Raw genomic sequence first — 27,571 nt, forward strand, 5'->3', positions numbered from 1 at the left:
ATGGGGGCCTCTAAAATTCAGCTGCTCCGACCACACCCATTACCTAAGCCCCCTTTTGAGCCAGAAAAACCCCTGCAGACAGGTCTGGAACTGCATTGTGACTAGAGTCCATATGCCTGCTAGTGCCTATGGCCCTAAACATGCCACATTCACATAGAAAGGTCTTTCAGCCAAACAAGAGATGTGCTGCCTTGCCTTTGACTGCCAGTGACTTATCATGCACCTCACAACTCCATAATTCTGTGTGGGTTTGCATGTAACAAATTGAAATAAATTCTAAAACGTCTGTTTTCCATCTGAGCCTTATCCATCTATATTATATTGGGATATGGTTGACTACTTTATATCCAACCTATCAAAAGTACTAGTTATGAAAAGAGAGACGTTAAATGTAATGTGAATTAGAGTTCCAAAGTTTATATTAAAAGAAAAGCTGGTCACACTGTCCACTGATTCAGAAAGGAAAGAAAGCAGGGATGTGAGGGCTATCAATATTACTATGAAAAAAAGGTATACTTTCAATGTGGAAAACCTGTTGTGTATTCTGTGAACTACATAACGAAATGTTCAACCGATGATCACTCAAATACGCAATACCTAGCTAGCCACTTAATTTAAAAAAACGAACGCAGTTCTTTAGTAAAGTAAAGGCTTTACACGTATGGTTAGCGTAATAGCCAACAATACCATAGACTTCGTGTAAACACAAGCCTTAAAGTTCGCTTTCTAGCTACTATAGTTATTTCAAATACTTTCCAGATATCTAGCAAATATAGTTAAGGTTGTCTTTAAATGCATGTCCGATAAATAAAATAAAGTTGCTTTGATGACAAATCATGTCGCTACAATGCCGGGAACTAAGCTAGGCTAGCTAACTAACCAGTACAAAATTATTTAGGGGAAATCTTTGGTACAAAGGCAGAGATAGCTAGCTAGCTACCACTAGCCAAGCCAAGGTGCTCTCTCTGAGATAACTAGTTAGTACCAAAAGCGTAGCTAACTAGCATTAGCGGCTAGCTAGACATAACGATAGTTAAACGAAGATTGAAAACTACAAAACAAAAACATACATTTGACAGCAATCTTTCAGTAGCATTCAAAATAACGTTAAATACCACTTAGCTACACGTTCACCAACGTTAGCTAGCTAAACAAATAGATGCTATCGAAGTGCGACGACTATTAGCAAGCCTGGCTACCAAGCTAACTATGTTGCTCAAGCTGCTTGAGAAGTCTTGAGTCGATCGAACAGGGGATTGATAGCTAAGGTTAGCTGACGATGTGTCGTTCGCGCCGTGTTTACGCTTTACGAAAGCTGAAATTAAACTTACCACGAATGTGTTTCTTACTCTGAATACAAGATCCGTTCGCAGTTATGTTTTCAATCGAATTATTGCTTTAAATGGACCAAAACAAGGAATTTGGTCCAACTTTTATTTTCAGTTGTTTCCTTCACTTCCTGATAGACGCCGCCATCTTGCAAGCAGATATTTCCTCTGCTGTCGTCACTCGGTATGTCACACAGTGGGATGCTCCTGCCGCGTTCAATTGCTACTCGGAACTAGGAAACTAGGAAACTTTACGACTTGCTAATTGGTTGAATGCGGCACGTGTATAACTAAAACCAGTTAGCGAGTCGTACATTTCCGAGTTGCCTTGTTCCGACTAGTATATGAACGCAGCATCAGTGATGTCGCTCATTCATGGTGCACTCAGGAAACTGGGAACTCGGACTTTCTGGATTTTACTACTTTAAATAATACTTTTAAGATCAATTGGATAAAACAATTCCTAAGAAGACCCACTTCTATCTGGAATTTTATTCCTCATCATGTCTTCTCTACTTTTGGTGGCCTTAACTTCATGTTGTTTTGCAATTATAATATTGACAAAGTTCCAGTGAAACTTTCTGCCTTTCATCGGCAGGTTTTCTTGTCATGGTCCTTAATTTATAAACACAATTTTTCTCCACACAGATATTATATATGGAATAATCGGGATATATTGTATAAAAATACCTCTCTGTTTTTAGAAACTGGTAAATGCAGAGGGTCTTTTACTCAGTTATAAAGAATTCTTATCACTTTACAAGGTCCCTGTAACACCTAAAGATTTTGCAATTGTTTTAGATGCCATTCCCTCAGGTGTTGCTATGTTATTCAGGAACATGTCAAGACCTGACCCTCAGAGCCTACCTTCTGTTGACCCTGTTGACTCATCAGTAGGAAAGATTTGTTTCTCTTTTGGTCCATTCAACAACAGAGCTATACGATCCTTGTTTCAGCAGGATGTTGTATCTATACCTTATGTCATGCCTTATTGGAATGGATTTATTGATAATATCTGTTGGAAAAAAGTTTGGATGTTGCCACACACATACCTACTTGTTAACAAAATTAAGGAATTTCCTTTAAAATTATTCATAAATATTATCCTGCCAACCACTATATGAAGAAGTTTAAGGAAAACATCAACTCAAATTGCTCCTTTTGTAAAGACCACCCAGAAACAGTTGTGCATCTTTTTTGGCATTGTATGCATGTAAGAAAACTGTGGCAAGACATCAGTAGGTTTCTAATTGAACACATTTATGAAGATGTTACACTATTGTGGAGAGATGTACTGTTTGGATTCTTTACATACAATAGAAATAAGCGGAATCATTTTTATGTAATTAATTTGATTATTCTTTTGGCCAAATTTCATATACACAAATGTAAATTTACAAACAGAAAACCAAATTTTCGTACCCTACAAAAAGAAATTGAACAGTATTTTAAGACGGTTAAATGCTCTACTAACAAAAAAGCTGTTAGAATTGTAAGTATATGCATGTCCCTTAAGGTCCTTGTGTAATTGTAATGTGATATTGTACCCCCTAGCTCGATTGTCTATTGTTTGTAATCTATGTATGCTTGTGTTCCCTCATGTGCTTTATGTATTGATTTGATATTAATAAAAACAAAAAAAACATAAATAAATAATTTTAAAAAACTGGGAACTCGGAAAATACGCGGTCAAATAATGACGTCAGCGATCTTCAGATCGGAAAGTCGGAGCTCTAAGAAAGAGGTCCGAGCTCCGGAGTTGGATGAACACAATTACACCCAACCAAATCACGAGAAAACAAAAATATAATTACTTGACACATTGGAAAGAATTAACAAAACAACTGAGCAAACTAGAATTATATTTGGCCCTAAACAGAGACTACACATTGGCAGAATACCTGACCACTGTGACTGACCAAAACTTAAGAAAGCTTTGACTCTGTACAGACTCAGTTAGCATAGCCTTGCTATTGAGCAAGGCTGCAGTAGGCAGACCTGGATCTCAAGAGAAGACAGGCAATGTGCACACTGCCCACAAAATGAGGTGAACTTCCTATCCTCCTGCCAAATGTATGACCATATTAGAGACACATATTTCCCCCAGATTACACAGATCCACAAAGAATTTGAAAACAAATCCGATTTTGATAAACTCCCATATCTACTGGTTGAAATACCACAGTGTGCCATCACAGCAGCAAGATTTGTGACCTGTTGCCATTTTCTAGTGAAGAACAAACACCATTGTAAATACAACCCATATTTATGTTTATTTATTTTCCCTTTTGTACTTTAACAATTTGCACATCGTTACAACACTGTATATATACATAATATGACATTTGTAATGTCTTTATTCTTTTGGAACTTCTGTGAGTGTAATGTTTACTGTTCATTTTTATTGTTTATTTAACTTTTGTATATTATCTACTTCACTTGCTTTGGCAATGTTAACATATGTTTCCCATGCCAATAAAGCCCATTGAATTTAATTGAACGTTCTCCAGTCGGAGCATTTTTCCCCCCTAATTTCCCAGTCTTCTTGAACGCACTGAAGTCGGAAGTAGGAGATTTCTGAATTCCGAGTTCCCAGTTGTTTTGAACGCGGCAATAGTGGCTTGAAGCTCGTGGATCGCAAACAGTATTTCTTACCTGCGGAAGTTACTGACGATTTAAAACAAAATAAGTAGATGAGTACAGAATGTACAGCAATAAACATAGCCACCAATTGCATTTAATACAATTTAGCCAACTGAACCACAGTCTATCGCCCACCTTCGTAACATTCTCAGCTATTTTGAATAGGCCTATAGCTACACGAGTAAAACAAATACCATCATCAACAATAGTACTTTCAATTCCGGCTGTTTTTAAACTTCAATAATGTTTTACTAAGTTCACTTTTGCTATAGCTTGGCCTATATCATTGGATGTGATTTTCAAATTATGTATAGTAAATGGGAAAGTATTAGTCTCAGAAGTTTTCATAATGGCTGGACCCCAGTATGGCCAGATCAGCTTGTCCTTTGGTACATGGCCAGTGGTCACTTGTTTGACTAGGCTGGGACCAAGGCTTGTTTGACTAGGCTGGGACCAAGGCTTGTTTGACTAGGCTGGGACCAAGGCTTGTTTGACTAGGCTGGGACCAAGGCTTGTTTGACTAGGCTGAGACCAAGGCTTGTTTGACTAGGCTGGGACCAAGGCTTGTTTGACTAGGCTGAGACCAAGGCTTGTTTGACTAGGCTGGGACCAAGGCTTGTTTGACTAGGCTGGGACCAATGCTTGTTTGACTAGGCTGGGACCAAGGCTTGTTTGACTAGGCTGGGACCAAGGCTTGTTTGACTAGGCAGGGACCAAGGCTTGTTTGACTAGGCTGGGACCAAGGCTTGTTTGACTAGGCTGGGACCAAGGTTTGTTTGACTAGGCTGGGACCAAGGCTTGTTTGACTAGACTGAGACCAAGGCATGTTTGACTAGGCTGGGACCAAGGCTTGTTTGACTAGGCTGGGACCAAGGTTTGTTTGACTAGGCTGGGACCAAGGCTTGTTTGACTAGACTGAGACCAAGGCATGTTTGACTAGGCTGGGACCAAGGCTTGTTTGACTAGGCTGGGACCAAGGCTTGGGTGTTGTCAGACATGGCTCTCACATCCTCTCCTTTGGTTTCAAAATAGGCTACAGACAAATACAATTTTACGTGTCGCATGCGCCTTACCGTGAAATGTTTACTTACAAGCCCTTAACCAACAATGCAGTTTTAAGAAAATAGAGTTTAGAAAATATTTACTATAAACACAAAAAAAGTGTTACACCATTACACCTGATTCAGCTTCCTTAAAGCAATAACAGAGCCACACAAAAAGTAACCTCTGTACCAAATAATAATAATCTTGTACAAAGTAGCCTCATATGCCTATACTGTACATTGAACAAAATTAAATGTTAATTCAGCATCAATACAGACATGGAAACCATAATTAGCCTATAATATTAATACATTTATATTCCCATTAAGGTAAACTAAGAAGCAGATTTCGATGAATAGAGGAGCTGTGTGTGTATAATTTTCTGGTTTCTGTCATTTTGGCTGCTGAGTTATTGAATGATGCAACTGGAAGAGGTGTAATTGTTTCCAGTAAACACAGCCTTCCTTGAACAAAGTACCCATTTTCCCAACAAAGGGGTAGAATGAATTACAGGGTGAGGTTAATAGAGACCAATTAGCAAGGGACAGACAAGGTGCACATTGCTTTGTCTGGACAGGGGTGTATCATCTCTTACTTTTGTAGTTGCTTCTGCTTCAGCAATTATAATAACGTGGGCCTGGATTGGGGTATAAAGTTTAGATTGCACATAAAAACAGATGCCAGTAAGTCCTTTACAAACCAAATGAAAGATTATCCAACAATGATAACAAACAGGATGGAACAGGGATGGACATTTTGTAGCTCAAATTATTTCTGGCTCACTTCTGGGTATTGTGTTGTGTAATAGTGTTTTGATAGATCAACAATGCATATCTCCATTTTCCAGGTCCAATGACATTTCCTAAAGATCACAATCCAAATTTGATGGTTATGAACTCTCCTCATTTCCCTCATATACACTTGAAGTCAGACGTTTACATACGTTTTAGCCAAATACATTTAAACTCAGTTTTTCACAATTCCTGACATTTAATCGTAGTAAAAATTCCCTGTCTTAGGTCAGTTAGGATCACCACTTTATTTTAAGAATCTGAAATGTCAGAATAATAGTAGAGAGAATTATTTATTTCAGCTTTTATTTCTTTCATTGCATTCCCAGTGGGTCAGAAGTTTATGTACACTCATTTAGTATTTGGTGTGATTGCCTTCAAATTGTTTAACTTGGGTCAAACTTTTCGGGTAGCCTTCCACAAGCTTCCCACAATAAGTTGGGTGAATTTTGGCCCATTCCTCCTGACAGAGCTGGTCTAACTGGGTCAGGTTTGTAGGCCTTCTTGCTCACACACACTTTTTCAGTTCTGCTCACACATTTTTCTATAGGATTGAGGTCAGGGCTTTGTGATGGCCACTCCAATACCTTGACCTTGTTATCCTTAAGCCATTTTGCCGCAACTTTGGAAGTATGCTTGGGGTCATTGTTCATTTGGAAGACTCATTTGCGACCAGGCTTTAACTTCCTGACTGATGTCTTGAGATGTTGTTTCAATATATCCACATAATTGTCCTCCCTCATGATGCCATATATGTTGTGAAGTGCACCAGTCCCTCCTGCAGCAAAGCACCCCCACAACATGATGTTGCCACCCCCGTGCTTCACGGTTGGGATGGTGTTCTTCGGCTTGCAAGCCTCCCCATTTTTCCTCCAAACATAACGATGGCCATTATAGCCAAACAGTTCTACTTTTGTGTCATCAGACCAGAGGACATTTCTCCAAAAAGTACGATCTTATTCCCCATGTACCTGTTTCCTCCAGCATCTTCACAAGGTCCTTTGCTGTTGTTCTGGGATTGATTTGCACTTTTCGCACCAAAGTGCGTTCATGTCTAGGAGACAGAACGCGTCTCCTTCCTGAGCGGTATGACGGCTGTGTGGTCCCATGGTGTTTATACTTGCGTACTATTGTTTGTACAGATGAACGTGGTACCTTCAGGCGTTTGGAAATTGCTCCCAAGGATGACCCAGACTTGTGGGGGTCTACAATTTTTCTTCTGAGGTCTTGGCTGATTTCTTTTGATTTTTCCATGATGTCAAGCACGGGACTGAGTTTGAAGGTAGGCCTTGACTCAATTGACTCAAATGATATCAATTAGCCCATCAGAAGCTTCTAAAGACATGACATAATTTTCTGGAATTTTCCAAGCTGTTTAAAGGCACAGTCAACTTATTGTATGTAAACTTCTGACACACTGGAATTGTGATACAAATAATCTGTCTGTAAACAATTGTTGGATAAATGACTTGTGTCATGCACAAAGTAGATGTCCTAACCGACTTGCCAAATCTGTAGTTTGTCAACAAGAAATTTGTGGAGTGGTTGATAAACGAGTTTTAATGACTCCAACCTAAGTGTTTGTAAACTTCTGACTTCAACTGTATGTATACAGAGACCTCAATCCCAATGGTTTATAATATTACGGTATGTGTTTATTTGCCTGTTCTTGTTCACAGCTGCCAAAGTTCAATTTCTGCTGTGATTTCCTTATTACACCAATATACTTTCTCTGTGCGCATTGAGTGACTTCCCATTCATTAAATATTAAAGCCACCTATCAAGTGCAATGATACAAACCGAATATAAGCAAGGAAACTACTTTTCCTGACATATTTGAATAGTTTGTAATCAAATAGATCATGTGTTGTCCCCACACATAACCTATCTTGCATCATTGTAGCACAGCCTATAAACTACACTGAAAATTCTAGTTTGTTGTTTGCATACTGTAAATTTGAATTTGGCACTCTCTGCTGGAAGAAATGTGCAAGCACATGTAATGCCCATTAGGCCTGTTTGATGATTGGCACAGTTAATAATTTCATTAAGACATGCAACTTCTTCTTACAACAAAACAAACCACACATAATTTATAGCCTAGGTGTACAAGGTGTTCAATCTGAAATGAGGTCAAACAAAATAGAGAGTAGGCCTATCCTGTATGTGCAATAATGTAGCCTACATTGTATAAATCATATTGGCCCACACATTGCTTAACACACGAATGTGACTTGAGAAGCACTTCGTAAATGACCCCATTTTATGCAACCTATGTAAATCCCTGATGAACCCGAATTGAAAAATTTACCCCAAAGTCTCATTTGTCTCTAGTTCATTATTTCCTTGTACATATACTGTGTTTGCCCAAGGTAGCCATAATTTCATTAATTAATGGCCCAAACAAGTAGCCATACAGTAAGAATTGCTGTCTTTTTCAGTGGGGTACATATTCTTTCAAATTCTGTATTGAGATTCTGTCTATTTTGTTAGGACTTTTAAAGTTATTGCCTGGATATGTTTTTGGCAAATAGTTCAATTATGAATGTTTTTTTTCTTAAGACAGGTAATTAGATCATATAGTAGATAATTGATTCAAATGGCAGTTGTATTCCACTTTTGTTTTTCTTTACAGTGGTCAGTGCTATTGATTCTCCAGGGACCCTTCGTATGTTTCATCTGCAGTTGAAGAGATGGAGAGATGTTCTTGTTTTCCCTGACTGCCCTTGTTGTCCTTCACTGCATGAACACCACTCCATAGTTCCAAGAGTAAGTCAATGATTTCATGTCTTATTGTCTACCTATCGGGTCATTTAAATGTCTTATAAAGTTATACAATTATACATTTTTTTAGGGTAGTAGACTTCAGTCAATCAATCAATAGCTTTAAAGCATTGTTTTTGTTCCTTATGCACCATAATAAAATCAACGTATGAGATTTGAATCAAAGGCCATTCTTCCCAAATGTGCTCTTTTTTACATGTGTTTTGGAACTTGTTTTTATTAATAAATAGTAATATTCACAAGTTGTAGTCTATGTGGAACTATGAGCAAATATTTTGCAGACTAAACCCTCTAGACTGATTTATGGCAGTCATTCATTCTAATGTAGGCTCCATACTGAACGATCCAGTTGAACAGTGTTTACAATCTTTGCTACAGCTTGAGGGCACTATCAGCTCATGTGACTTAGATCTATGAATTCATACACATGGATTTCTGACACATTGACATCTTGTGGAAACAAGTAATACCCTGGCTTGTGTGAATTCCAATTGTCTGAAGATTGGCCAACTCTGACTTTCCACGGCTGAAACCCACGCATGTAAATTGTGAAATTCAGAATATATGGTGATAGGAAAAAAATACTTTGTTAATAAATGGGAGGTCAAAAGAGGCTTGTGAATTCAGACAGACCATATAAGAACATGTCTTTGACACCAAACGCATTTGCAGATTTTCTCTCACCTCTCTGGAATATATACAGTACCAGTCAAAAGTTTGGGCACACCTACTCATTCAAGGGTTTTTCTTTATTTTTACTATTTTCTACATTGTAGAATAATAGTGAAGAAATCAAAACTATGAAATAACACATATGGAATCATGTAGTAACCAAAAAATTGTTAAACAAATCAAAATATATTTTATATTTGAGATTCTTCAAATCATCCACCCTTTGCCTTGATGACAGCTTTGCATACTCTTGGAGTTATCTCAAGTAGCTTCATGAGGTAGTAACCTGGAATGCATTTCAATTAACATGTGTGCTTTGATAAAAGTTAATTTGTGGAATTTCTTTCCTTAATGTGTTTGAGCCAATCAGTTGTGTTGTGACAAGGTAGGGGTGGTATACAGAAGATAGCCCTATTTGGTAAAAGACCAAGTCCATATTATGGCAAGAACCACTCAAATAAGCAAAGAGAAACAACAGTCCATCATTACTGAATGTCATGAAGGTCAGTCAATCCGGAAAGTTTCTTCAAGTGCAGTCACAAAAACCATCAGCGCTATGATGAAAATGGCTCTCATGAGGACCGCCACAGGAAAGGAAGACCCAGAGTTACCTCTGCTGCAGAGAATACGTACATTAGAGTGAACTGCACCTCAGATTGCAACCCAAATAAATGCTTCAGAGAGTTCAAGTAACAGACACATCTCAACATCAACTGTTCAGAGGAGTACTCCCTGTTCACTTATGACTGCATGGCCAGGCATGACTCCAACACCATCATTAAGTTTGCTGATAACACAACAGTGGTAGACCTGATCACCGACAATGATGAGACAGCCTATAGGGAGGAGGTCAGAGACCTGGCCGTGTGGTGCCAGGACAACAAACTTTCTCTCAACGTGATCAAGACAAAGGAGATGATTGTGGAATACAGGAAAAGTAGGACCGAGCACGCCCCCATTCTCATCGTCGGGACTGTAGTGGAGCAGGTTGAGAGCTTCAAGTTCCTTGGTGTCCACATCACCAACAAACCTATCATGGTCTAAACACACCAAGACAGTCGTTAAGAGGGCACGACAAAGCCTATTCCCCACTCAGGAGACTGAAAAGATTTGTCATGGGTCCTAAGATCCTCAAAAAGTTCTACAACGGCACCATCGAGAGCATGGTTGCATCACTGCCTGGTAAGGCAACTGCTCAGCCCAGTACATCATTGGGGCTAAGCTTCCTGCCATCCAGGACCTCTATATCAGGCGGTGTCAGAGGAAGGCCCTAAAAATGGTCAAATACTCCAGCCACCCTAATCATAGACTGTTTTCTCTGCTACCGCACGGCGAGCGGTACCGGAGCGCCAGGTCTAGGTCCAAAAGACTTCTAAACAGCTTTAACCCCCAATCCATAAGGCTCCTGAACAGCTGAATCAAAGGGCTACCCAGAATATTGATTACTCTGCAACAGCTACTCTCTGTTATTATCTATGCATAGTCACTGTAACTCTACCTACATGTACATATTACCTCAATTACCTTGACTAACCAGTGACCCCTGCATATTGACTCTGTACCTCCTGTATATAGCCTCGCTTTTGTTATTTTACTGCTGCTCTTTAATTATTTGTTACTTCTATTTTTTACTTAACACTTCTTTTTCTTAAAACTGCATTGTTGGTTAAGGGCTTGTAAGTAAGCATTTCACTGTAAGGTAGTCAGCACATGCAAGGTTTTCACTTGTTGTATTCGGCGCATGTGACAAATAACATTTGATTTCATTTGATTTGATGGTGTGGGGGTGAGTTGCAGGTGACACTGTTGGTGATTTATTTAGAATTCAAGGCACACTTAACCAGCATGGCTACCACAGCATTCTGCAGCAATACGCCATCCCATGTGGTATGTCGCTCTTGCTGCGGGTGATTCCTTGATCCACCTCTATGCAGACGACACCATTCTGTACACATCTGGCCCTTCTTTGGACACTGTGTTAACTAACCTCCAAACAATCTTGAATGCCATACAACACTTCTTCCATGGCCTCCAACTGCTCTTAAACGCTAGTAAAACCAAATGCATGTTTGTTTATGTCTGTACGTATTTAGTGTTTGGAGCATGTTAAGTGGACTTATATTAAAAGACTCCATTTACAATCCGTTTGACTCTCCTGAGCCTGACTTCCCTGCCATCTATACACACGACTCTGATACCAAAGCCCCTCATACCACCCACCATTGCGACCTGTATGCTCTAGTCGGCTGGCCCTCGCTACATATTCGTCCAGGTCATCCATAAGTCTATGCTAGGTAAAGCTCTGCCTTATCTCAGCTCACTGGTCACGATAACAACACCCACCCGTAGCACGCGCTCCAGCAGGTATATCTCACTGGTCAACCCCAAAGCCAACACCCCCTTTGGCCGCCTTTCCTTCCAGTTCTCTGCTGCCAGTGACTGGAACGAATTGAAAAATCGCTGAAGCTGGAGACTTACATTTCCCTCACTAACTTTAAACATCAGCTATCTGAGCAGCTAACCAATCGCTGCAGCTGTACATAGTCCATCTGTAAATTGCCCACCCAATCTACCTACCTCATCCCCATATTGTTTTTATTTACTTTGCTGCTCTTTTGTACACCAGTATTTCTACTTACACACCATCATCTGCTCATCTATCACTCCAGTGTTAATCTGCTAAATTGTAATTACTTTGCTACTATGGCCTATTTATTGCCTTACCACCTCATGCCATTAGCACACACTGTATATAGACTTTATTTTTTTTCTATTGTGTTATTGACTGTACGCTTGTTTATTCCATGTGTAACTCTGTGTTGTTGTTTCTGTCGCATTGCTTTGCTTTATCTTGGCCAGGTCGCAGTTGTAAATGAGAACTTGTTCTCAACTAGCCTACCTGGTTAAATAAAGGTGTTCTCAACTAGCCTACCTGGTTAAATAAATGTGTTCTCAACTAGCCTACCTGCTTAAATAAAGGTGAAATAAAAAAATATATAATAAAACTGTATATTTTTTATTTATTTTCCTATTTCAATATTTAGTCAATTCACAGCCTACCTATGTTGTCAGTAGACACTTGGGTTAAACTATGCTGTCTCCAGTGATGACAGTTACTGTTTATCTCTGTTTAGATAAGCAAGCTGCCACAGCAGGCCTAAGCCCATTACAGTTTTAAAAGGATTGTGGTGACTGTCTGCACCACTCCTCCCTAGTAATTCTTCCATTCCTCAGCGGACATTTCTCCTTTCTAGTTTGCTATACTTCTACATAGCGGATATCTCTGGAACTCTTGAAGTGTGGACTCTGACAATCAATACAGGCCTTGAGAGGAGTTTGATAAATTGCTGCTGGCATACAATATAACATGTGTTCTGCCATGCCATGTGTTCTGCCACTTTGCAAACCAACAGTATTGTGTGCATAAATCTTCCAGCGCTGGTGCATAGACATGCAGCCAGGGAGCTTCCCTTTGGCCTCACAGCATTTGTTTGGCTTCCGTGAACACATTGTACGTTTGGGAGAGAAGTAATTTTGTTTAGATGGCGATGGCCCAAAGCACATTAATCTTTTCGGAAACACAGTAATTGTTAACTCTGACTGCCAAACATGGTGGTGAGTGGTGAACTTACATGCCCCAGCCAGTTGCCTCTTACACCTAAGACCATGATTGATTGAGTCGTTGTGGTGATGATCTCTGATGTTTCTGGGAAACAATGGGAGAACTCTATGAATCCTACCTCCAATACTGGTGACCTGACATCCCCATGGTGTTAGTGATGATCAGCAAGTCAAAGTAGCTCTGTTGAAACAAGAAGACCAGCGGCCCCTCAGCATCAAAGCAGACTTTAGTAGTTGACCTCACAGCTTGGGTCAACACAACAGTTGAAGTAGTATGAACTAGACCTGGTCATGTGGCTACTAAAGGCTGCAGATCAAACCAGCAAGCCAGCCGTTTGTCCTCATTGAATACTGTGACCCTTGGTCCAATCAGAGAGAAAGAGGCGATGCAAGATGCTTTACTTCTCCCAAAATCTGTCCTAAAGCTATATCAGAGTTGTGCCTGTTGTTATAGCTAGAAGACTCATCATGGATATAACCTATTTTAGCATGGACATTGCCATTGAGGGCTGACACCATTTTAAAGTAGTCAACTGGGTGGGGATTCCTATGAGTTGAGAGCAATCAGCCAATGAAGAAGAAAATGTACTACTTTAAAATGGAGAGACCCTCAGTTGCGCTGTCCATGCTGTCACAGACGTTACAATGGCATAGATACAAAGATGAATTCTCTATCTCTGTGGCCTGTTGTTCACATGGGTATCTGTCCTCTCATTGGCTAGAACGGTCCCACCTGATCTCACCTCCTCTCGCCTGCCTTCCATCTTTGGGGATATGTATTTCCATTGTTAGAGCAGTCACTTGACCATCTTGTACCCCATGTAGCCATTGCATTGACATCAGCACAGATCCTCTAACTCTCAGAGAACAGCAGGATGCTAGCCGCCAATCCCCAAGGATTTAGCATCATAAGAACCCAAACAGACCCTGCAATCCCCCTCCCCAGAGGCTCCAGGCCCTCGCTACATCAGCAGCAGGTCGTCTGTCAGCACACCTTCCATCTCTGGGCCCCATGCGTCACTATCTGTCAGTATGTGCTTTCTGTCACGTGGTGTCCCATCTCTGCATCATTTATCCTGGTGCTCTGGGTGTTGGCATAATTATCGCTTCCTTGGTCTCCCCATTCATCACTACTAATTTAGCACTGCAGAGGAGAATTACAAACTTCGATGGAAACTAATTAGAAAAGAGAATGAGGCAGAAAATTGGAGGGAGGTTGCTCTTTAAAAAGTACAGTGCGGGGAAGTATAGAGTTGTACTATGAATTTGAATAATATAATTTGTATGTGTATTTATTAGGGATCCCCATTAGCTGTTGCCAAGGAAGCAGCTACTCTTCCTGGGGTCCAAACACATTAAGGCACTTACATCACACAAAACCAAAGATGAAACAGTACATCATATAAGATTATTACACCACTACATCTCTACAATACAACATGTGCAATACCACCATGCAGCAATATTACAATGTGCGTGTGTGTAGAGTGCGGGTGCAAGCATGTGTATGCTTGTCAAATCAAATCAAATGTTATTGGTCACATACACATGGTTAGCAGATGTTAATGCGAGTGTAGCGAAATGCTTGTGCTTCTAGTTCCGACCATGCAGTAATATCTAACAAGCAATCTAACAATTTCACAACTACCTTATACACACAAGTGTAAAAGAATAAATATGAATATGTACAGTTGATGTCAGAAGTTTACATACACTTAGGTTGGAGTCATTAAAACTTGTTTATCAACCACTCCACAATTATCTTGTCAACAAGCTATAGTTTGGGCCTCCCGGGTGGCGCAGTGAAAGAAATTTGTAGAGTGGTTGATAAACAAGTTTTAATGACTCCAACCTAAGTGTATGTAAACTTCCAACTTCAACTGTACATATTGTGCCACCAGAGACTCTGGGTTCACGCCCAGGCTCTGTCGCAACCGGCCGCGACCGGGAGGTCCGTGGGGCGACGCACAATTGGCCTAGCATCGTCCGGGTTAGGGAGGGTTTGGCCGGTAAGGATATCCTTGTCTCATCGCGCACCAGCGACTCCTGTGGCGGGCCGGGCACAGTGCAGGCTAACCAAGGTCGCCAGGTGCACGGTGTTTCCTCCGACACATTGGTGCGGCTGGCTTCTGGGTTGGATGCGCGCTGTGTTAAGAAGCAGTGCGGCTTGGTTGGGTTGTTTATCGGAGGACGCATGACTTTCGACCTTCGTCTCTCCCGAGCCTGTACGGTAGTTGTAGCGATAAAACAAGATAGTAGCTACTAACAATTGGATACCACGAAATTGGGGAGAAAAAGGGGTAAAAAATTAAAATTTAATTTAATTTTAAAAAACAAACAAACTATAGTTTTGGCAAGTCGGTTAGGGCATCTACTTTGTGCATGACACAAGTAAATTTTCCATCAATTGTTTACAGAGCGATTATTTCACTTTTTTTCTTCACAATTCCAGTGGGTCAGAAGTTTATATACACTAAGTTGACTGTGCCTTTAAACAGCTTGGAAAATTCCAGAAAATGATGTCATAGCTTTAGAAGCTTCTGATAGGCTAATTGATATAATTTGAGTCAATTGGAGGTGTACCTGTGGATGTATTTCAAGGCCTACCTTCAAACTCATTGCCTCTTTGCTTGACATCATGGGAAAATCAAAAGAAATCAGCCAAGACCTCAGAAAACAAATTGTAGATCTCCACAAGTCTGGTTCATCCTCGTCTGGTTCATCCAAACGCCTGAAGGTACCATGTTCATCTGTACAAACAATAGTATGCAAGTATAAACACCATGGGACCACACTGCCGCCATAGCGCTCAGGAAGGAGACACGTTCTGTCTCCTAGTGATGAACGTACTTTGGTGCGAAAAGTGCAAATCAATCCCAGAACAACAGCAAAGGACCTTGTGAAGATGCTGGAGGAGGGCCTCCCGGGTGCTGGAGGAGGGTCTCCCGCACCAGCTGTGCCATCAGAGACTCTGGGTTCACGCCCAGGCTCTGTCGTAACCGGCCGCAACCGGGAGGTCCGTGGGGCAACGCACAATTGGCCTAGCGTCGTCCGGGTTAGGGAGGGCTTGGCCGGTAGGGATGTCCTTGTCTCATCACGTACCAGCAACTCCTGTGGCGGGCCCGGCGCAGTGTGCGCTAAAGAAGGTTGCCAGGTGCACAGTCTTTCCTCTGACACATTGGTGCGGCTGGCTTTCGGGTTGGATGCGCGCTGTGTTAAGAAGCAGTGCGGCTTGGTTGGGTTGTGTATCGGAGGACGCATGACTTTCAACCTTCGTCTCTCCCGAGCCCGTATGGGAGTTGTAGCGATGAGACAAGATAGTAGCTCCTAAAACAATTGGATACCACGAAATTGGGGAGAAAAAGGGCTAAAAAAAAAGATGCTGGAGGAAACAGGTACAAAAGTATCTATATCCACAGTTAAACGAGTCCTATATCGACATAACCTGAAAGGCCGCTCAGCAAGAAACCATTGCTCCAAAACCGCCATAAAAAAGACAGACTACGGTTTGCAACTGCACATGGGGAATAAGATCGTACTTTTTGGAGAAACGTCCTCTGGTCTGATGAAACTATAATAGAACTGTTGGGCCATAATGACCATCGTTATGTCTGGAAGAAAAAGGGGGAGGCTTGCAAGCTGAAGAACACCATCCCAACCATGAAGCATGGGGGTGGCAGCATCATGTTGTGGCGGTGCTTTGCTGCAGAAGGGACTGGTGCACTTCACAAAATAGATGGCATCATAAGGGAGGAAAGTTATGTGGAGATATTGAAGCAACATCTCAAGACATCAGTAGGGAAGTTAAAGCTTGGTCGCAAATGGGTCTTCCAAATGGACAATGACCCCAAGCATACTTCCAAAGTTGTGGCAAAATGGCTTAAGGACAACAAAGTCAAGATATTGGAGTGGCCATCACAAAGCTCTGACCTCAATCCTATAGAACATTTGAGGGCAGAGCTGAAAAGGCGTGTGCGAGCAAGGAGGCCTACAAACCTGACCCAGTTAGACCAGCTCTGTCAGGAGGAATGGGCCAAAATTCTCCTAACTTATTGTGGGAAGCTTATGGAAGGCTACCCGAAACGTTTGACCCAAGTTAAACCATTTAAAGGCAATGCTACCAAATACTAAGCCAGGCAATGTACCCTTTACAGAACATTTTACAGGCTTATAAAGACTTCTTTGAACTCATGTTTTCATGAAATGGAATAGGGTGCACAATCCATATATTAGCTGTATTACAAGGATTGGCTGTCCCTTATAACGTCAAACGTCCTTGTAATGGCACCCGTGTGTAACGGCTCAGACAGCCGTCCTGCATCCCTGCCCATCTCCCTGACGATGCTGCTGTCCCCTGATAAACACATAGATCGAGACACACACACTCTGTCTCTCTCAAAGTACCTGTGGCATTCTAATCCTCTAGAGGGTCTGGTTTATCTGAGCCATCTAACAGGTAAAACAGGAGGGATTATCCTTCTCCATCACAGCTCTGGGCTGATCCCCCTTCTTCAGAATCATCTACTGAGCAGCACTTGCATGGCTTAGCCACGGGGCATCTAGCAGATAGGCCTGCACACAGGTGTTTATGGAAGAGCTGATGGCAGGATATCCAGTAGGTGACTGTCGGAACTAGAAGCTCAAGCATTTCGCTACAATCGCATTAACATCAAATAAAATATGATTTGATTTGACTGTGGAGGCCAGGTCATCTGATGCAGCACTCCATCACTCTCCTTCTTCGTTAAATAGCACTTACACAGCCTGGAGGTGTGTTGGGTCATTGTCCTGTTGAAAAACAAATGATAGTCACACTACGCACAAACCAGATGTCCTTTATTAGTGGTTTCTTTGCAGCAATTCGACCATGAAGGTCTGATTCACGCATTCTCCTCTGAACAGCAGATGTTGAAATGTGTCCGTTACTTCAACTCTGTGAAACATTAATTGGGCTGCAATTTCTGAGGCTGGTAACTCTGTTGAACCTATCCTCTGCAGCAGAGGTAACTCTGGGTCTTTCTTTCCTGTGACGGTCCTCATGAGAGACAGTTTCATCATAGCACATGATGGTTTTTGCGACTGCCCTTGAAGAAACGCTCAAAGCTCTTGAAATTTTCCAGATTGACTGACCTTCGTGTCTTACATTGTGTCTGCATTGTGTCCCACCACCCGCCAACCCCTCTTTTTACGCTTCTGCTACTCTCTGTTCATCAAATATGCATAATCATTTTAACGATACCTACATGTACATACTACCTCAATAAGCCTGACTAACAGGTATATAGTCTTGCTATTCTTTTTTCAAATGTCTTTTTCCTGTTGTTGTATTTCTTTACTCTCTCTCTCACACACACACACACACACACACACACACACACACACACACACACACACACACACACACACACACACACACACACACACATACCTTTTTTTTTCTCTCGCACCATTGGTTAGAGCCTGTAAGTAAGCATTTCACTGTAAGGTCTACCTGCACCTGTTGTATTCGGCGCACATTAAATTTTTTTTTTTTTTTTTTTTTGATTTACAGTAGTGACTGTCGTTTCTCTTTGCTTATTTGAGCTGTTCTTGCCATAATATGGACTTGGTCTTTTACCAAATAGGGCCATCTTCTGTATACCACCCCTACCTTGTCACAACACAACTGATTGGCTCAAATGCAAATTCACTTTTAACAAGGCACACCTGTTAATTGAAATGCATTCCAGGTGAGTACCTCATGAAGCTGGTTGAGAGAATGCCTAGAGTGTGCAAAGCTGTCATTTAGGAAAGGGGTGGCTACTTTGAGGAATCTCAAATATAAAATATATTTTGATTTGTTTAACACTTGTTTGGTTACTACATGATTCCATGTGTTATTTCATAGTTTTGATGTCTTCACTATTATTCTACAATGTAGAAAATAGTCTAAATAAAGAAAATCCCTTGAATGAGTAGGTGTGTCCAAACTTTTGACTGGTACTGTAAATCAATGGTAGTAATGGCTACTGACTGACCGTGCAGGAATTTCCTTTAATCCTTAATATAACCCGTGCGTCAATCTATACTGAACAAAAATATAAACGCAACATGTAAAGTGTTGGTCCCATGATTCCTGAGCTTAAATAAAAGATCCCAGAAATGTTCCTTACACACAAAAAGCTTATTTCTCTCAACTTTTGTGCAGAAATGTGTTTATGTCCCTGTTAGTGAGCATTTCTCCTTTGCCAAGATAATCTATCACCTGACAGGTGTGGCATATCAATAAACTGATTAAACAGCATAATCATTACACAGGTGCACCTTGTTTTGGGGACAATAAAAGGCCACTCTAAAATGTGCAGTTTTGTCACACAACACAATGCCACAGATGTCTCAAGTTTTGAGAGAGCGTGCAATTGGCATGCTGACTGCAAGAATAACCACCAGAGCTATTGCCAGAAAATTGAATGTTAATTTCTCTACCATAAGCCGCCTCCAACGTCGTTCTAGAGAATTTGTCAGTTCGTCCAACCGGCCTCACAACTACAGACCACTTGGAAACCATGCCAGCCCAGGACCTCCACATCTGGCTTCTTCATCTGCGGGATCGTCTGAGACCAGCCACCCGGACAGCTGAGGAGTATTTCTGTCTGTAATGAAGCCCTTTTGTGGTGAAAAACTGATTGGCTGGCCCTCGCTCCCCAGTGGGTGGGCCTGGCTCCCAAGTGGGTGGGCCTTATTTCCTTATATAAACTGTAACTCAGTAAAATCGTTGAAATTGTGGCATGTTGCGTTTCATATTTTGTTCAGTATTAGTAACATCCACCGCATCCGCCTGTGTCAGCCTTCCGCATCTGCGGTGGAAGGTGGCCAAGCTACAGTGATGTTTGTCAGACCATGAGACATCCCGACAATAGGTCTTCTCATGAAAATGTCTGTAGCGTCCAAACGGTTTGGCCTAGAAAATAATATGACCTCTCTATGGAAAGATGAGACACTCCCACAATTATCACAGGTCTGAAGGTAACCGGAACTTGTTAAAAAAAAACATTAATGGTAGTTTTGAGGTAATTTTGTGCCAACAAAAAAAAGGGGTTAAATATGTGTCCAAAAAACGTAAATATTTTCCTTAGCTTTCTTATGTTTCCTAGACACAGGAAAGCAACTTCAAAACCTTATTCCTTATGATTTATTTTTGGACTGTTGGTTCTGCCATTTATGAATGTGTTTTAAATGCGTTTATATGGGCTATAGTAGTAAAGGCCAAATACAATATTTTATACAAATTTTGATACCTAGTTACAGGGGTCCCCCCCCCCAATGCTTAGTATTCTGGAGAATAATGTGGAGAACCACCACGTCTGTTAGCAGCACATTACCAGCCACTTTAACTGAGCTCCTTTCCTTGGCTATCTCCAGTCCACTTTATCCCCCGCCACTCATTATGTGTCTCCCAGACCCACATGGGGTTTCAGGCTATGACTCTGAGATAGGTGCCCTCTCAGCACCGCTGTGCTCTTAACCCGAGGAAAACTCAACCCACATCTCCCAATATAAATCTCCCTTCACCCAGCCTACAGCCAGCAGACATCATTATCTCTCTCCACAGCCCAGAAAATCAATAGCTGGTTGGTTGGAAGGAAATATTTTAAACACAAGGATGGTGAGAAAGAGTGAGTGTGAAAGAAAAGGAGTTGTGGTGGTTAGCTAACTGTTCATGAGAGAAAAAGAGGTTGAGCTTCTCACAAATCCACTCTTGTTCAAAGCGTCTTTATAAGCAGTAATAATGTTCTGACAGTTTTATTTAACGTTTTAAGAGGAAGACAAAGCAGATTGGGAAATAATTACATGGAGGAAGGAGCTTTCTCTTCACCATGACTACAATGAGGTTAATCATAATTGTTCCTACAACTTAACATCTAGCTGCTACAGAATTCTGTTGAAATCGGCTGAATTTCGCAACAAATTGAATGAGGGCCTTTCTTAAAGCTGAATATGCTCACAAATGCAATCCGTGTATGCTAATCGCCACAAAGAAAGTTGAACAGACCAACAGCCACGCATTAATCCAAGTTATTTTCTGTTGTGTAATTGAGGCTTTCAACATAAACTTTCTATAATGCTGTATTGCTTCATGCTCATTATTGTCCACTTTCACAATATCAATCTTCCACAGTACTGAATGTTGGCATTGTCTTTACAGTGTTAGCAGAGTTGTCCTTCACTTGTGTCATTGACCTTGTGAGTTCTTTGGAACATGACTGTTTTCTCTCCAGAATTATGGAATTCTACCAGAAAATGGTTTGTCTCTCGATTCTCCATCTTGCTAATATAAATACAGATGTTGAATCTGTCTGTTGTTCCAGTGCCATGAGGTTCATGGTTGCATTGTGTGTGGCAGGGACAGCCATCGTGATCTGCTACTGGGATGGAATAGTGCACTTTATCATGTACCTCATGATGATACACCGCTTATGGAACACTGTGTCACCTTGGTCTTCTTGTAATGTTGATCTACAAATCACACATACACCACCATTCTAATACACTCCATTCATGCCTGGACCAATTAAGCAAGTATTGTATTATATTGTATTGTACCTTATAGTCCCCTTTGCCAAGAGGGCTAAGGATTCGTACCGCAGAATCAGGACATCTTTGTGTGACCACACATCATCTCACAGCTGGGCCATTCATTTGAAGCTGTATGCTGCCTCTAGTTTACAGTGATTGGAGTAACCACTTTGGGCCATTTCTTCCCCTCTCTCAGTATGTCTTATCATACCCTCGGTCTCTTCTGGGCTGGATTGTTGTTTGCCAACATGAGTGTCTTTGTGACCGGAGTCGTTGTAGGTGAGTCTCACCTTCACCCCTCCTGTATCCCACAATGACCGAGTTAATCAACTGTACAGCGTTGTAGCATCAGTGTCATAGTGTAGGCTGCCAGTACAACAATGCACTTGCCTTTAACATTGACAGAACAAAGCAAAACTAGTCTCAAAGCATCTGTTCTCTGGGTTTCAAACTGAGAAGTATCGGAGGATCAAACTAACCCACAACAATGTGTTACCATCATTTTGTATTTAAGTTGCATATTAGTTCAATGATGCCCTACTGCGGACTTATTCAGAACATCATTTAAGTTAATTACAAGCTGTGTATAATATAGCTGTCACGCTCGCTATCCTCAAACTCCCTGTCATAAATCAACCAAGGCGCAGCGTGCATGGAGTTCCACATCTTTTAATTGGAGTGAAACCTAAACAAACAGGTAAACATCAATGACCGTGCCGCACCCGATGTGCCCACAAACACACACAGAAAATAATAATTACCCACACATTAGGTGGGAAAAAAGGCTGCCTAAGTAGGATTCTCAATCAGAGTCAACGATAGACAGCTGTCCCTAATTGAGAACCATACCCGGCCAAAACATAGAAATACAGAAACCTAGAAAACAAAACCTAGAATGCCCACCCCACATCACACCCTGACCTAACCAAATAGAGAAATAAAACTGCTCTCTAAGGTCAGGGCGTGACAATAGCCTCCAAGTTATGATAATGTACTCTCCTCTTTTGGCAAAGGTCTACTCTGTTTCTCATGTAAACATCATGGAAATGTGTCAACTATAACACGGTTAAAATTAGACTGCTCTACTCTACTTCAGATGTACCCAGTTCCTCCTCATACTTTTAAGGGGTGAAATGCTCTCTATGTTTCCCTCCCTAGCAGGTCAATTTGGGTCAGATATCCGTCCTGCTTTCTGGCTCAACATGCCCTTCCTATTGCTTCCTATATGGGGAGCGATCAAGCTGTTTCAACATGCCCAAGACCGGGCCCACCCTCGGCGGATACAGGGTGAGATGGAGAAGGTCGCAGGTGATTAACCTGATGGATTGCTTAGGGCCAGGAGTTTTACCTAACCATGTGACCTCACCAGGAAAACTAGGGCTCAGATCATAGAAATAGAATGGGTGTCCCCATAGCCCCGTAGTGGAGGTGTCATAATACCCATAAAACCTAGCGGTCAAACAGGGAAATGGTTCCAATCGTTTTTCCACCATACATTTTTCCTATAAGGGATTTTAGAAACACTTTAAAGAAGGACTGTATTTCGTGTAGCCTTACCATTGCGTGACATTTTGATAACCATGTACATCTCTTGTGGACAAGGTGACATTTATCAATATACATACACTACCCTTCAAAACTTAGAAATGTCCTCGTTTTTAAAAGAAAAGTTTTTTTTTTTTTTTTTTTTTTTTTGTCCATTAAAATAGCATCCAATTGACCATAAATAGTATAGACATGGTTAATGTTGTAAATTACTATTGCAGCTGGAAACTGATGATTTTTAATGGAATATCTACATAGGCGTATGGAGGCCCAATATCAGCAATTGTCATTCCTGTGTTCCAATGGCATGTTGTGTTAGCTAATCCAAGTTTATAATTTTAAAAGGCTAATTGATCATTAGAAAACCCTTTCGCAATTATGTTAGCACAGCTGAAAACTGTTGTTCTGAATGCCTCAGCATTTGTGAGTTCGATTATAGGCTCAAAATGGCCAGAAACAAAGTACTTTCTTCTGAAACTCGTCAGTCTATTCTTGTTCTGAGAAATGAAATTGCGAGAATTCTATGCGAGAAATTGTCAAGAAACTGAAGATCTCGTGCAATGCTGTGTACTACTCCCTTCACAGAACAGCGCAAACTGGCCCTAACCAGAATAGAAAGAGGAGTGGGAGGCCCCGGTGCACAACTGAGCAAGAGGACAAGTACATTAGAGTGTCTAGTTTGAGAAACAGATGCCTCACAAGTCCTCAACTGGCAGCTTCAATAAATAATACCATACACACCAGTCTCAATGTCAACAGTGAAGAGGCGACTCTGGGATGCTGGCCTTCTCGGCACAGTTCCTCTGTCCAGTGGCTGTGTTCTTTTGCCCATCTTAATCTTTTCTTTTTATTGGCCAGTCTGAGATATGACTTTTTCTTTGCAACTCTGCCTAGAAGGCCAGCGGTAGTGTATATACTCTCAGATTTGAAAATGCTAATCAGCATCAAAGTAAACATCATGCAAGACTACAAATCCCTGCAAGCTCCTGCACATCATCTCTAGCTGGCACCTTTGCTAACAGGTATATTTAAAGACATTTTGCCAATTTATTCATAACTACATTTAGCTAACATTAGATAGTTAGTTAATCCAGAGATTCTTACCTTTGCCTCAATGTGGCAGTCTCGTCCAGATCATCATTGCATTTGTAGTTCTTTATAATAGCCGCATTATCAGCTAATTAACGTTTCATTTGTTGGGGGTAAATACAGGCGAATATGTTGATAAAAGTCACCTTGTCCCCGAGAGATTTACACGGTTATGACTCATACTGTGGTACTCTTGACGAGTTCCAAAACACTGTGACTTCTGACTTCAGTGTGTTCAAAACAACTGAGAAAAAAATGAGTTGCTACCGGGAAAAATAGATTTGAACGGTCATGCAACTCGTGAATTCGGTCCTCTTTCTAGAGCTCCGACTTAAAGATCACTGAGATCATGATTTGACCTCGTATTTTTCAGAGTTTCCAGTTGTTTAGAACGCGGCATCTTTTCAAGTCAAGGATGGCATAATGGGTGTACTGGCGGCCATTGCGAGTGTACCAATAGGCACAAAGCAGGAAGTGTACCCTTCAATATGTGCTGTGATTTGTTGATTCAACTCAACTGACATTACAAAAAATACATTCCATTGCATGAGCCACATCAGTTAACATACTTTGAATGAACATTCTATGTTACCATAAAAAGTATTGCGTCACAGTACCAGGCAGCCATTGTGAATGTGCCCATGAGTTTACCAGTCAAATGCGAGGGTTAAAGGTTCCAAGCCTGTTTTCATCATTCTATTTCTATGGCTCAGAGTTAGACTTGATCAGGAAAAACTCCTGGTCCTAGTAATGCTATGTTTCTACAATATCTTCTCAGAAGTGTGTACTTATGGCTATGTTTGCATATCATCTCAGTGCATATCATCTGTCTAAAGTTTTAGTCTCATCTGGCGCACAACAGACCTTTTCCAGGTGCTGCTAATACTGGGGACCATGTCCTTCACTCTCTTCAGGGGCTTGGTGAGCCAGCAGGGCCTGAATACACACTTAGAAATAAACACACTGTCACGCCCTGGCCATAGAGAGGCTTTTATTCTATGTTTTGTTTAGGCCGGGGTGTGACTAGGGTGGGCATTCTAGTTTCATTATTTCTATGTTTTCTATTTCTTTGTGTTTGACCGGGTGTGGTTCTCAATCAGAGGCAGCTGTCTATCGTTGTCTCTGATTGAGAATTGTACTTATGTAGCCTTTTTCCCACCTGGGTTTGTGGGTAGTTGTTTTCTGTACAGTCTTAGTTACCTTACAGAACGGTTCCTTTCTCGTGTTGTTATTTTTGTTCTAGTGGTCAGATTTAAATAAATACATACCACGCTGCGCTTTGGTCCACTCCTTCTTCATCAGACGAGCGTTACACACTCAAAAATAAAACATCAGAAATAAAGTGTTATATTAGGATTGGTCCAGCGCACCAATTTTAGTACAGCCGAAAGAGTCAATGCATATATAAGTTATTCCCTCATGTGGCACCTGTCTTTGTAGTAGATAATGATTTGATTATGATGCATAGATTATGTCCAACATCTTTTGTGCTGATTCAATCATGTCATATGGGTGGTCTCATATGACACTTCCCTCTCAAAAAGCCACTTGAAGATGATTTGTCTGATTTGTGGAAAAATGTATCTACTTATTATATGTTTTAAGGGGATTTTCATTCAATACTTGTTCACGTTCTCCTGTGACCAGACATGGTTTAAATTACAATAACTGATCCTACAGATGAGTAGGTGAGTTTATAAAGTACTCTTGCCTAGAGGATCATGTTGTAACCTTCCTCGCGTGTGTGTGTGTGTGATTGTGTGTGTGATTGTGTGTGTGGGGGGGGGCTCCCCTCTAGAGGCCTGTTCTGTCTACTTTGGCCAGTATGAGCCCTATCTGAAGGACCCGGGGGGCTACCCCAAGGTTATTTTGGGTACTTCAGACACAGAGCATGCCTCTTTGCAGTGTCAGTTGCATCCCTTAATAGTTGCTAACCCACTTTGTTTTAAATAACAATGTAATAGCCACTCCATCCAGAGATCACTTGGAGTTGCCCTGAAGCCTGCACTCTCTCTCCTCTATGTGCATCTCATCATTACACCACAATGAGAGGGCTGAGAGGCCAGGTTGGTTCATCGTCTCTGATTTCTTAGGCAAGAGAATGTGGTTGTGACGGGGCCAGTCTCAACGGCCGCCTGGGTTTATTCCAAATGCTGGGTGTTTTGTTTTATTAGGGTTCTTAACGGAGTCAATAGGTTATCTAAAGACCTTGTTGTGGCTACAGTCCAGGAACAATGGAAAAGCATCGATCAGGCAGGGAACTGCATGCTGAGAACTTGATTCCCCTGAACCCCCCATCAGCAACACACTGGGTGGGAGGTGTGTGTGTGTATGCGTGCATGTGTGTATGCTCTAGCTAGCATGTGAGTGTCAAAGCATGTGTGTGCAATGTGTGTGTGTGTGTGTGTGTGTGTGTGTGTGTGTGTGTGTGTGTGTGTGTGTGTGTGTGTGTGTGTGTGTGTGTGTGTGTGTGTGTGTGTGTGCGTGCGTGTGTGTGTGTGTGTGTGTGCGTGTGTGTGTGTGTGGTGTGTGGGTGTGTGTGTATGGTGTTACCCTGCCTTTGCATTGAGCAACCTTTTTAATCATTGATGGTGATAAACCACGGCAGACAGATGACCGGGCGCAGCACACAGACACTGCTCCAAGGACTGAAGGGCAACATGTGATTGGCTCTCAGCCTCTGTGCTCAATTCATTAGGATTCATCAGGACCAAAGCCCTAGAACAAAAGCCACTGTTCAAAAGGTATAATTTGATGCCATTACTTCAGCAGCTACCCGACTTTCAAGCTCCAAATATTATCTGTTGAAGTGCAAGTGAGAGTCAATGTAATGACCTCTATTTGAACACTACAATTTTGTCCTCAGTGTGCATTGTGAAAGCACTTCAAATGTGTGTGTGTGTGTGTGTGTGTGTGTGTGTGTGTGTGTGTGTGCGTGAGTGAGTGAGTGTGTGTGTGTGTTGTCTATGCAGCCGGCAGCAGTATTATCTGTATTCTGTGTGAGTGCTTGTACTGCTGTAACACTGTTAGCCCTAGCAAGGATGAAGATGTACTGCATTAATTGTCCATTGGTGTGTCTATATTAATTCTCCATTGGAGTGTCAGAGCTGCACAGTGGAGCGGGCCGGGTGGAATCACACAGATGTCTCTGAGACACTTGTGCTGTAATGTAATCCTGTGGCGTAATCCCTGTTGTAGATTCTGCACTTCCTGTTCTACATGCTGCCAATGCTTTGGGCCTTTGTCTATGGACTCATAGTGCCTGGCTGCATCTGAATGTCTGATTGGACTGTGTTCGAGGCATTGCCCAGGTAAGATATGGGGGACATATGTGTTATTATGGATTAATAACATAAACTACAGTTACCAGAATGCAATATACTCTACCTACATTTCTTCTTCTACATCCAGGACCTCTATACTACGCGGTGTCAGAGGAAGGCCCAAAAAATTGTCAAAGACTCCAGCCACCCAAATCATAGTCTGTTCTCTCTGCTA

General features: G+C 41.4%; 1 protein-coding gene and 1 pseudogene across 6 annotated transcripts in view; one reads left to right on the forward strand and one right to left on the reverse strand.

Annotated features, from left to right (window-relative positions):
* Positions 1-1,489, reverse strand: part of LOC112252228 (protein strawberry notch homolog 2) — a 98,438-nt gene extending 96,949 nt beyond the window's left edge. For all 6 annotated transcript variants that reach the window (XM_024423284.2, XM_024423283.2, XM_024423280.2 and 3 more), the window contains exon 1: positions 1,332-1,489. The gene's annotated coding sequence lies outside the window, so the exon portion shown is untranslated. The remainder of the gene's footprint in view (positions 1-1,331) is intronic.
* On the forward strand, positions 1-27,388 carry LOC112253278 (annotated as a pseudogene).
* Positions 27,389-27,571: the final 183 nt, after the last annotated feature.

The sequence above is a fragment of the Oncorhynchus tshawytscha genome, linkage group LG06 (genome assembly GCF_018296145.1).
Source record: "Oncorhynchus tshawytscha isolate Ot180627B linkage group LG06, Otsh_v2.0, whole genome shotgun sequence".
NCBI classification, from domain to species: Eukaryota; Metazoa; Chordata; class Actinopteri; order Salmoniformes; family Salmonidae; genus Oncorhynchus; species Oncorhynchus tshawytscha.